Genomic DNA, 11,708 nt, shown 5'->3' on the forward strand with positions numbered 1-11,708 from the left:
TGTGCGCTGTGCACTGGAGAGCTTTTGGACGGGAGGGAGTTTGTACATAAATCAGTAACACAAAGGGCAGGGAGCCTAGTTGACAGAAGGGAGTCCGGGGAAGTTAGTAGGAGGGACCCCTTCTGGGGTTGTAGCTGGGAAGATTTCTGGGTGGAGATGAGGCTGGAGCTGAGTCGTGTGGGCTTGAGCCAGTGAATAAAGGAGGCCTGGTGATGTGAGAGGAAGAGGGGTAGGAGGGAGAGAGGAGCTTTGTCTGGGAACCGTCTGGAAGCCAGTGTTTCATTCGACCTGAGGAAAGAGGGAGTGATGACCCATTCTTCTATGAGTCCTGCTACGATGCTGTTATTTAAAGAAAGTGTTAGCTCTCAACAGTTTTAAAGTGCAGCCCCTCCTTTTGATGACTCTATTGGTTTTCTTCGCTGGCCACCTGGGAAGAATGTGGCCTTGGAATTGAGTTGACCTGGGTTCAAGATTTGACTGTCACTATCTATAACTTTGAGTGTCCTTTAGTTTCTGGAATCTTCACGTTTTGTAAACTGGGCACAATAACCTTCACCTTGTAGGGTAGTTGTGTGGATTAAATGAAATGTCATACAGAATAGGTCTAAGGATGTCTGGGTGGCTCAGTTAAGTGTCTGCCTTTGGCTCAGGTCATGATCTCAGGGTCCTGGGATCCAGCCCAGCAGGGAGTCTGCTTCTCCCTCTCTCTGCTCATGCTCCCTCTCTCTGTCTCTGTCAAATAAATTTTAAAAAGGAAAAAAAAAAAAAAAAGAAAAGGTCTGGTTCAGAGCTGGTACCACACAGATGCTCAGAAATGTTGCTTTTACCTCAAAAATTTAAGCAAGCAATACCATATGATCTAGCAATTCCACTTCTGGACATATACCCAGAAGAACTGGAAGTAGGATCTCAAAGAAATACCTGTACATCCATTATTCACAATAGGCAAAAGGTGGAAACAACCCAAGTACTCATTAATGGATGAATGGATAAATGAAATGTGATATACACACACACACACACACACACACACACACACACACACACTGGACATTATGCTAAGCCAATTACAAAAGGACAATTACCGCAGGATTCCACTTATCTGAGGTACGTAGAGTAATCAAATTCATAGAGACAGACGGTAGAATGGTGGTTGTCCAGGGCTGGGAGGAGAAGGAGAATGGGGGGTTGTTTCATGGGCCCAGAGTTTCAGTTTGGGATGATGGGAAAGTTCTGGAGACAGATGGTGGTGATGGATGGTTCGACAACATGAATGTACTTAATACCCTCGAACTATACTCTTAAAAAGAGTAAATTTGGTTATGTAGATCCTATTACAAAAAAAAAAAAAAATGTTGCTTTTGTTTTCTTTCTCCAGCGGCAGAGCCTCTACAAAGTTCTCATTTCTTTGTAAGGGAAGTGGACAACACCAAGTGTGCTGTTGCACAGGTCACCACGCCCTGAGCTTGATGCCTAATTATCAGTGGATCCTGCCCAGACTCCCAGAGGGGAGGATTGATTAATCCATATTCTGTCAAGGCCGAGGCCGAAGGGCTTGTATATCAGACTCACTGGAAGGAAGCTGGCTGCAGGCTGGAGTCAGGCCGAGGGAGGGGAGGTGGTGAGAATTCATCGAATGTCCACCAGGAGCAAGGAAAGTGCTGGGCAGATGCCAGGCCTACAAATGACAAGCTTCTGCCCTCAAGGAATTCACATCACCATCTACCCTCCTGCCAGCCGGCCACCCCCCCATGGTGGAGATGGTAAGGATGGTAAAGCGGGAAAGACATGGTTTGCAATTATCTGTCTGGACTCAGGACCGGGGGACTTTGCCAGGGATCCCAGGATACTGGCTCCTGAGGCTAATGCTGCTTACTGACCTCTGACACAAAAGTGCCTCTGTGTCCAAGACCTTAGGGACAGTCAGGGTTGTCTAGTGGGATCTTCACAATGCTGGGGTTGGTAAGAGCCCAGGCCATGGGCAGCAAGGGAAGGGAAACCTATCCAGGTACCCTACTTCCGGCAGCCCTGGTGAGGAGGACCTCCCCATGAGCTGACCAAAGGGATTTGCTTTGGCTACTATCCTCTTGGGACCAAGTGCCCCCCAAATCAGGGGAACTTCATGGGGACCACCCAAATAGTTTAGGGCTCTCATCTTCCCTACATCCCCCACCACCACCCCCAATTATCTGGCAGGTAGGGATCCCACTACAAAGTGTGGTTGGCAGTTCAAACATAAGGTTCCAAACGAGTGCTTTTTACTCATTCAACAAACATTTCTTGAGCTCCTACTAACTATCAGGTATGTTAATAATTGAGCCTATACCTTAAGCTGGACAGGAGATCGAGATCTAAGTATAATTTCTAAAAAATTAAAAGCACGAGTCTCCTACAGGTAGAGAATGAAATTTGTGTCAAAGATTTTGTGGAACTCATTAATTCATGAGGGAACCAATAAGATGCTAATGGTAGTTCAAAGAGCCTTGAATAAACTGCATTTAAAAGGAAGGCACACCAAGATAAATGTCTTTGTAAGTTAGAGACAAATCTGATAAATGTCTTGCAGTGGGATCCCCTGATGGGCCAGGTGGTCTTGGGCATCATACCTTTATCTAACAGGGAACCCTAGAAGGGTTTCCAGAAATGGAGAGACATAGACTTGTCTTGTAGGAAGCAGCTGTGTTCTGGAGCCTTCCAATTCTTTCCCCTCTCCTTACTCCTGTGGTGAATAGGGATGAAGTCTGCGTCAAGGTTGGTAGCTAAAAATATTTCCTAGGCACCAAATTACAGATGCGATGCCCAGATCCAGTGTGAAGAAAGCACTGACAAAGGGGCCAAGGTGGCTTCTGAGGTCAGGACAGAGTTGAGATTCCTTCTGGGATCTGAGAAGGGCTGCAGATGGCTCTTACGGATTGTTGACTTGGTAGCTGATACCCTGGCAGCCTTTGGGGGCCAGGTGAGCACAAAGTAAAAGGAATCTCAGCTTGGCATTAACTCAGCTACTGGCCAAATGAGGCAAGCAAGGGCACAGGCTTGGGCTGCGTTGTTGGGATTTTGTTTTTGTTTTAGATTTATTTATTTGAGAGAGAAAGATAGAGACAGAGAGAGAGCAAAGGCAGGGGCAGAGGGAAAGAATCTCAAGCAGACTCCCTGTTGAGCACAGAGCCGGAAGGGCCGATCCCACGACCCCAAGATCATGAGCTGAGCCAAAATCAAGAGTTGGACACTCAACTCACTGAGCCACCTGGGCGCCTCAATCCCCATCATCTGGATGGCTTTGGTTTCTCTTGCCCTTTACGTCTGAGAAGCTCAGGGTGCTCTATGGGCATTCTCAAAGAGGCTGGTACAGGGACCAAGAGGAACCCCTGAATTTTCAGAAACACCCTCCTCAGTCCCCCAGCCCATCAATGACAGAGAAGAGAAAAAGCTAACCTGTTTTGCTTCTTGCTCTGCCTGAAATGCACAGACCAAGCCACTTTAGGCCAAGAGCCTATATAGTCCAAAGGAAGGCGAGAGGCAGTGTAGGGAAGGAGAGATTTCAGGATGGCTCTGTAAGAAGTGTCTCTCCTGATCATGTGTGCAGAGGGGGTGGGGTCAAGGGGTCTTCCATCAGCTTCCTCACAGCCGATGTGTTTCTAAGTGTCCAGCCTGGGAAGGCAGTGGACTCTAGGGTCCCATTTCCACGTGGGATTCTATGATCATCATGCCAGGACTAACCACCGAGGCGAAACGGGAAAACACTAGTCTAATCTCCTTGGAGATAAGACTTGCCCTTGCTTTTTGCCATGAACTGATCACCGACAGGGCCTTCGTGTGAATGCCTTCTGATGAAAGCTGAAGCCTCAGAGCAGCAGAGGAAACCGAGTCAGAGCTCGGGGAATGGACCCACGCCTGCCGGCTCCCAGCCTCGTGGTTAGAGACCACCTGTACAAAATGTCGAATACCAGATTAATGCCCAAGTCCAGTCTGCGAGCCAGCTGTGTTTCAGATATCAGGCACGGGTCTGGTTGCCTCGCTGCCACAGTGGAGGCCTTCTGCTTACTGAGACCTCATCTCTTCCACCTCCCACCAGAGCTGAGCCCCAGCCCCGGGGCCTCGTGGAGGGGCCGTAGAATGGCCTGTATTCTTTCTCTCCGATTTAGGTCTCCCCAAAGATCCTTTAGTGAACCTACCTGCTTAATTTAGAAAGGTTCCTTAGTGGTCACCCAGGAAGGAAGAGAGAGGGGAAGGAAGGAGGTTAAGCTTTCTGAAGTGTCAGGTACTAGGCTAAGCAGGAGGGACATGGATCTTATTGGAGCCTTGGGAGAACCTGCTAAGGTGGGCAGTATCATCCTCAGCTTTACAGATGTGCAGCTCAGCAAGCAAGTTGCCAGAGACAGCATAGCCAGAGGTAAATGCAAGGCTAGAGCTCTGGCCCCACTGGTTCCTGTCCACATTCAGTCCCAAGGAGAGCTGGTCTGAATTCTAGAGAAATCCATGAGGGAGCAAAAGCCCCACAGTGAGGTGGATTCCTCAGCCAGGCTAAAAGGAGCCCCCAGGGGCCACCTGGCTCCAGCTATTTTCATAGTCTGTGCCGGCCCCACCTCTAACTTCCAGACCTATGGCTCCTCGTATTGGGGGGGTGCTACAAACTCCCTGGGGGATAAGCTTTGAACCCTGCCTGTAGAACATAACACAGGAACAACTCTTTGCAACCCAGGAGTCTTCTTAGGAGCCTCAGTGGGAAAGAGGGGGTGGGGAAGGGGGGAGGGAGGGTTTGGAAGGGAGGAGGAAGGCGGGCCCTGCGCAGGCGGGGTGGGGAGGGGGGCGGGCCCAGGCCTGGGCAAGAGTCCTGTGGCAGCGCAGCTCCGGGGCTGGTGTGCTGGCACAGGGTGAGGTCTCGGGCAGGCGGGGCCCCCAGGCCAGTCCCTGGCCATCCGGAGCTGGGTTTTGTCCTAACAAAGGAAGCGGTATTCCTGTGACACAGTTCGCAGTCCTAAACCCCCATTTGGAAAGGGGATTAAGATTTCTCCCCGGAAGCCAGACGAGTCCACCGAGTCCATCGTTACAACAGAACCCAGGGTGGTCTTGGTCGCGGAGCAACTTAGACCTTCCACTTGCCAAGGGTGGGTGGCACCAAGCTCACCCAGCCACCCACCCACCAAGGCGGCCTCGTTAAAAATAATGCTTACGTAAAGGAAACACCCTCAGAAAAGGGATCCGAGTAATCTGGGCGGGCTGGGTAAACGCCTCCTGTTCTGACCTACCTCTGAGAGGAAATGATCTATTTCCTCCTCGAACTGCTCCCCCAGTTCTGTTCATTCACGTGCTTGCTCAGCAGACACCCAGGCAGTGTTGTGGGCTTGCCCGGCTGTTCTATTTCCAGCCTGTTGAGTTCATTTTAGGTCCCACAGCCGGGAATCGGTCCCTCCCTCCTCCCCTCCTCCCCTCCTCCCCTCCTCCCCTCCTCCCCTCCTCCCCTCCTTGCAGTTTCTCACCTGCCCACTTCCCCTCCCACTCCTCCACCCTCCAGCGGCCTCCCCTCCCACCCCCCCCCACTCCGCCCACAGCCCCTGCCCCTGGCTCCTGGTCCTGCAGGACCCCGCTCTCTGCCTCCCCTCCAGGGCCCTCCTACCTCTCTTGGGTTCCTATTCCCAGTAGCCAGCAGGTGCATGTAGATAAGACTTGGGGGAAAGCAGGGGGTGCAGGGCACCTGGCGGGCTCCTCTCCGACATCTCACTGCCTTGGGAAGGTAGTACAGGGGCATCACTGCTTCTGAGTCACCAAGAGGGAAGTGGCCATGCCAGCGGGTCACCTCATGAGCATTCCCATCCCAGGGCCCTGCGTCACGCTGGACACTGCCTTCATCCTGTCATCCCACAGTGAATGGCCCTAGCAAGAATTTCTGGAAAAAGCTTCCTAGTGCTTTCTGTTGAGGAAGTCAGGCCTGCCAAGCCCTACTCCCCTCTGGTGTCAGGACTTCCTATAACAGAGAACGAGGGTCTTACTCCGTAAGTTAAGAGGAGGTCTAGCAATCCTGTGTCTTGGGAAATAAACTATGTGTGGACACTAATTTATACTAGAGTGTGGATGGCTGGTACAAGATGCTTTTCTATGCATAGATTAGACCATGAAAAGAGGGTGAAGAGTACAGAAGGACCCTGGAAATGTGTGGATGTTTGGGAGGCAGGAAGGGGGTAGCATTTAGTAAAGGTAGAGAAAAACTCAGGAAGAGATGGATGATTCTAGAAACCAGTTTTCTAGTTCTGCCCAGGGAAATTAGCTTGTCACAGTCCAGCACACTTAAGTCCAGAGGGAGAATGGTACCACTGGAGCCTTCTTACACACACCCCTGCCCTCATCATCCCACCCCCCAGGCTCCCCAGGAGCTGGTTGCCACCTCTAGGGGTGTCCTGAGAGAAATGAGGTCCCTAATCGATCTGCCAGGAGGACAAACAGTGAGTCCCCTCAGGGGAGGAGGCGGTCCTGAGGCATGAGGCTGGATGCAGCTGGAGTATTGGGAAGGCAGCTGGTTCTGATTCCTGTTCCTTGGGGCTATGCACCCCCCCACCCTGAGTCCACGGAGAGGATGGCACAGACTGGCCCCCACGCTGACCATCTAGTGACCTAGGAGGGTCAGGATCCTGGGGCAGCTTCTCCATGCTGATAGCAGCTTTGGAGGCAGAACTCTGCTCTCCATAGCAACTCGGCAGCCGCCACCCCAGGGAGGGCCACCATGGCAACAGCTAGTCCAGGAACAGCTCCTCTGGGCCTCTGGGCCTCCTGGGCTCAGCCTCAGTCTTACCAAGGGGCACCTGGCCGGGCCTGGGCCAGGCAGGCACCCCGTCTCTGAGCCCCTCTTGGGTAAGGGCTGAGAACATGGAGAAAAGTCTGTTTTTGTGTGTTTCCCTTGTTGGTATGATTTGAACATTTGATCACTGATGCTGAGTTTGAAGCAGTTGTCCTTGGACCTGGGGCCTAAGGGTGAGAAACTCTGGGTGGGGGGGGACAGGTGGCAAGGGGGTCTCTAGGGATATGAGCAGTGGAGTTGCCCCCAGGTTAAGGAATCCCAGGCCCTGGTCCCTGCAGAGGTGCCCTCAGGGGGAGCCACACCGCAGTGCCTCCTCCCGCCGGCCCTGTTTGCTGGGCTCAGGACGCAGCTGGAGGACCCCCACTGTCCCACCTGGAGGCCTAGTAGACCTAACAATTATCTCTTAACATTTAGCAGGTGTCTCTTCTATTCTCAGGGCTGGACCAGGAGGCTCAGAGTTCTAGAAAGAGTGCATTCAGGGGAAGAGGACTGGCTTGAGGGCCAGGCAGGGAACTCTGTTCTTTCCCTCTTTCCTGCACCCCACACTGTCTCCGCCAGCCTTGTCCTTCCCCTCTTCAGCACGCCCTCATCCCTCCTGCTCCCATCACTGCCTTCCATCGCTCCAGCGTGTCACGGGGTTGGGGGGAGCACCCACGATGCAGAGCGCAGCCCTAAGGGGAGCCAGGGTGAATCAGCTTCCCTAGGTAGCTCCCAGTGGGGGGGGTTACAAGTTTCCCAAACCTCAGGTGGAAGCCAAGTTCCAGAAGGAAGAGCCGAGAGCTCTCAGCCTCCCTCTCTCTCAGCACTCCTCATTATTCTGACAGCTTCTCCGGCAGGAAATGCATAATGTAAAGAGAAGAGCTTTCACGTTCCTCCCCAAGGACTCCCAGGGATGCCCTAGAAGTGAGGTGCAGGAGCCAGCTGAGACAGCGGGGGGTGGGGGGTGGGGGTGTGCAGCTGAGCGGCAGTTTACTGCACAGCATCCAGTGCCCCAGCCCCAGCGGGGCCCGGCACCTCGGGGTGGGCAGGAGACACCTCCAGGGCTCCGAAGCGTGCAATGCACCTGCACCTGGAGCCAGCAACCCGGGGCGCTGGAGGGGCCACCAGGGGAGGGACAGTGAAAGCCAGGGGGCAGAAGAAAAGTCAGCCCGGCAAAGGAGGTGGCACAGGTGGGCGCCTGTGTTCCCCGCCCCCAGCGGGGGGTGACAGGGCAGAGGCAGGGAGGGGCCTGGCAAGCCCAGGCCCTTGAGGGTCCCCCTTACCTTGACGGAGTTTGGATTTTATTCCAAATGCAGTGGGAATCCAGCCTTGGAGGGGTTAAGCCGGGGTGCAGGGTCTGGGGTCGGTTTTAAGAAGGCCAGACTGTGGGGGGCTGGGAGGCCTGGCTTGTGGAAAGGCAGCCGGGTGCCCAGGACGAAGAGGGGGAGATGGAGGTGCACCTGGGAGCTGGGAACAGGGCTGTAATGGGTAGGAATGAGGGGGAGGGATCATTATACACACACACACACACACACACACACACACACATATATTTTAAAGATTTTATTTATTTATTCATGAGAAACAGAGAGGCAGAGACACAGGCAGAGGGAGAGGCATGAGCCCCCTGTGCCTGGATCCCAGGACCCCGGGATCACGACCTGAGCCGAAGGCAGATGTTCACCACTGAGCTACCCACGTGCCATTACATATATTTTTAACATACTGGTCTTTTGGCCTCTCTCCCCCTTGACATTGGAATGTAAGCTCCCTGAGGGCAGGGGTCTTGCTGGCCTGGTTCACTGCTGGCTCCCCGGGATGCGGTGTGGGCATTTGGTAAAGATTTAATGTGTGGTGAGTGAGTGAGTGAATTAAGGTATGAGAGGGACGGGTTAACCACAACATCCCAGTTTCTGGCTCAGCCTTGGGCTGGATGGGGGTGGAAGAGGGAGGGGAGAGCCATGAAGGGGGGCATGGAGATGCCTGGGAGGGGCCGAGTGGGCAGGGTGAGCAGGTGTGGGGAGCGGGGGCGGGGCTGTACGCTCTGCTCACTGATGGACACCCAACACAGAAAGCAGTGCTGGGAGTAGAGAAGAAGCTCACTCCGTTTGTTGAATGAACAAATGGAGTTGAGAGCAATGTTCCGGGCTGGACCTACCAACGTGGCTGTTGCTAGGTCCTGGAAGATGTTTAAGACTGTAGGGGTGGGGGCCCCGGGTGGCTCAGCGGTTGAGTGTCTGCCTTCGGCCCAGGGCATGATCCAGGAGTCCTGGGATCGAGTCCCCCATTGGGGTCCCCGCAGGGAGCCTGCTTCTCCCTCTGCCTGTGTCTCTGCCTCTCTGTGTATGTCTCTCATGAATAAATAAATAAAATCTTTTTAAAAAAAGACTGTAGGAGTGGATGAGATCACCTAGGAAAGTGTAGAGGGAGAAGGAAGGGACCTCCTCTGGCCACCCCCTCTCCCCACACCAGGAATTGATTTAGGAAGCAGGGGCCCTAACTCAGCAAAGAAAGCAGAGCCCTGCAGTTTGGGGAGATTCTTAGGGAGTAGCTGTAAAGACAGGTAAATATGGTGCCTGGGAGTGAGGGTGGGGATAGGGATACAGGCTGGCCCCTCAGCGCTGTGAGAAAAGGAGAAGCTTCCAGCACCAACAGCAGAAGGCCTCTGACCTCTCTGACCTGGAGCCACACCAACTCTCCTCTGGCTCCCTCTCCTCACCCGTGACGCTAGCTATGACCAGGCCCAAACTGAGGTTCCCCAGGAGAGAGCAAGTCCCAGGGTCCCTAGCAGCATTTGTGGTCCTGGGAGCGACACATGCTGTCCGGGGCTTAGGTATGGTGACCACAGCCCCAAGTGTCTGGGCCAGCTCGTGTGCCACCTGTTGTGTCAATCCCACAAAGCCCTGGAGCCTGGCAAAAAAGGCAGATGCTCATGGTGATGATGCTGGCAGGGCCCCGGGAGGCTGGAGGGGGGTGCGGTGCTGGCTACACATAGTCAGCCCAAGCACAGGGCATCAACCAAGTTGTCGGACCAGATATACCACAGATGCCAGTCTCTGCCCTGGCGTACACCATGGTTGGCGGGAGAGACGCAGACAGGGAGTCTAGCAGGGAGTTCCGCTCCACAGTAAAGGACTTTGGGGAACATCATGCTGGGAAATGAGTTTATCTGGGTCCTGTTAGGATGACCTGGGTTCCAGGGGGGTCTGCACCTCTAAGTAGCTGCGTGGTGCCACCCCCCACCCAGCCCAAGAACAATGTGTGGGAACTGGAAGAGGTCTTCTAATTCAGCCTTCCACGCCCAGCAGAAATTCTTCCCACAAACCCTGGCACGTGACCACCTGCTGTCTCTCCAGACATGTCCAGGGATGGGAACCTCATACACAGAGGGTGGCCATTCCTATTTAGTCGGTCTGTTAGAAAGCTGCTCCTTCCCAAGGCCTGGAAGGACCCAACACCAGTGTTAACGGTGGCGCCTCCAGGGAGGTGCGTAGCACTAACAGCGTGACAGGGCCTTCCTTCCCTGTTGATTTGGGATGCTTTCCATACCGTGTGTGAAATTCATAATAGTAAGGAAAATAAAAAGTCAGGTTCATCATTATATCACCTGATCTGTCCTAATATTTCCACCTACTGGTCCCAGGTCTGCTCCCTGGGATCAGAAAATAAGCTAAACCCACTTGCCCTGGGATGCACATCAAACACTTTAGATGGAGATCCCGTTTCTTCTCCAGGCTGAGCGGCTCCTGCTCTCCGGCTGTAACTTGGTTTCCAGACCAGACCCCATCTCGGTCACCCACTTCTGAGCCTCAGACAACAAAACTCAGTGGGTTGCAGAGGAAGGAACCAATAATTCTGAGCTGGGTGTTATGCTAATTAATTAACAGGGCCCATCATCCCCATTTGTGTGTGTGTGTGTGTGTGTGTGTGTGTGTGTATCAGGCAGGCACCACCAGATCGCTCACTTCCTCAATCCTCTCTTCTCTGTGAAAGGGGCAAATGAAACCTTTGCTATCAGAATCAGTGGACATGCATGAAATGAAACACAGCAAAAGCACAAATCCCTATGCTCAGAGCTCCGACTTTGAAGCCCTTTGCCGTTTAAAAAGCAGTGAGGCCTTGGACTCACGGAGCCAGACTGCTTGGGTTTGAGTCCCGGCTCTTCTGCTCCTGGGCTCTGTGACCTTGGAGAAATGAGCCCTCATGGCTGCGCTGCGGTTTTCTCTGTGAAACAAGGAGGATGATCACACCAATCTTGGAATGCGTTTTTGAGAGCACTGGATGCATCGCCCAGCACTCAATACACGTCAGTCTGCTAAGATGACCGCCACTCTGCCTCTGCACAAGGACAGGAGGGCTGGACAGAATGAAATGAGGCTAATTCATAGCACTTACTTGGAAGGTGAGGCCCTAAGCCAGACCAGGGTGACTTATGGGGCTGGTTGCTCTACAGCTCTCGGCCTGCCCCCAGGATTTGTAGGCATGATTACACGCTGGACGGTGTGCCAAGGGCTCCACAGGCGCAGCTCCCTGAGGTCTGCCAACGGCTCTGTGAGGTGGGCGCTACCCTTACTCCCATTCCACAGAGAAGGAAACCAAGGTCCACGCGGCTTAAGGAACTGGCCTCGGGTCACACAACTAGGAAGCCAGTGTGTCTGGCTGCCAGAGTCGGTCTTGGATACCAGTGTCCTGTCCCCTAATTGGGGCTCAGCCCCTGCTTTCCAAGGAAGCCACAGCCTTTCTTCCCCGACAGCAGCGCCCACTGTTTCTGTGAGCTGAGGCAGAGGAGTGGCCTGTTCTGTCACCCAACTCTCTGCCCCTGCTTGCCACCCCTGCCCCCTCCAGGAGTCTGTCACCGGAGTGTTGCCAGGGACCCCAGCTGCATCTCCGTGGGTCCCCGAGGGGCTCCTGGCACCTGGTGCCCCTGGGCTGCGGGCTG

Source organism: Vulpes vulpes, chromosome 3 (assembly GCF_048418805.1).
Source record: "Vulpes vulpes isolate BD-2025 chromosome 3, VulVul3, whole genome shotgun sequence".
Classification (NCBI taxonomy): domain Eukaryota; kingdom Metazoa; phylum Chordata; class Mammalia; order Carnivora; family Canidae; genus Vulpes; species Vulpes vulpes.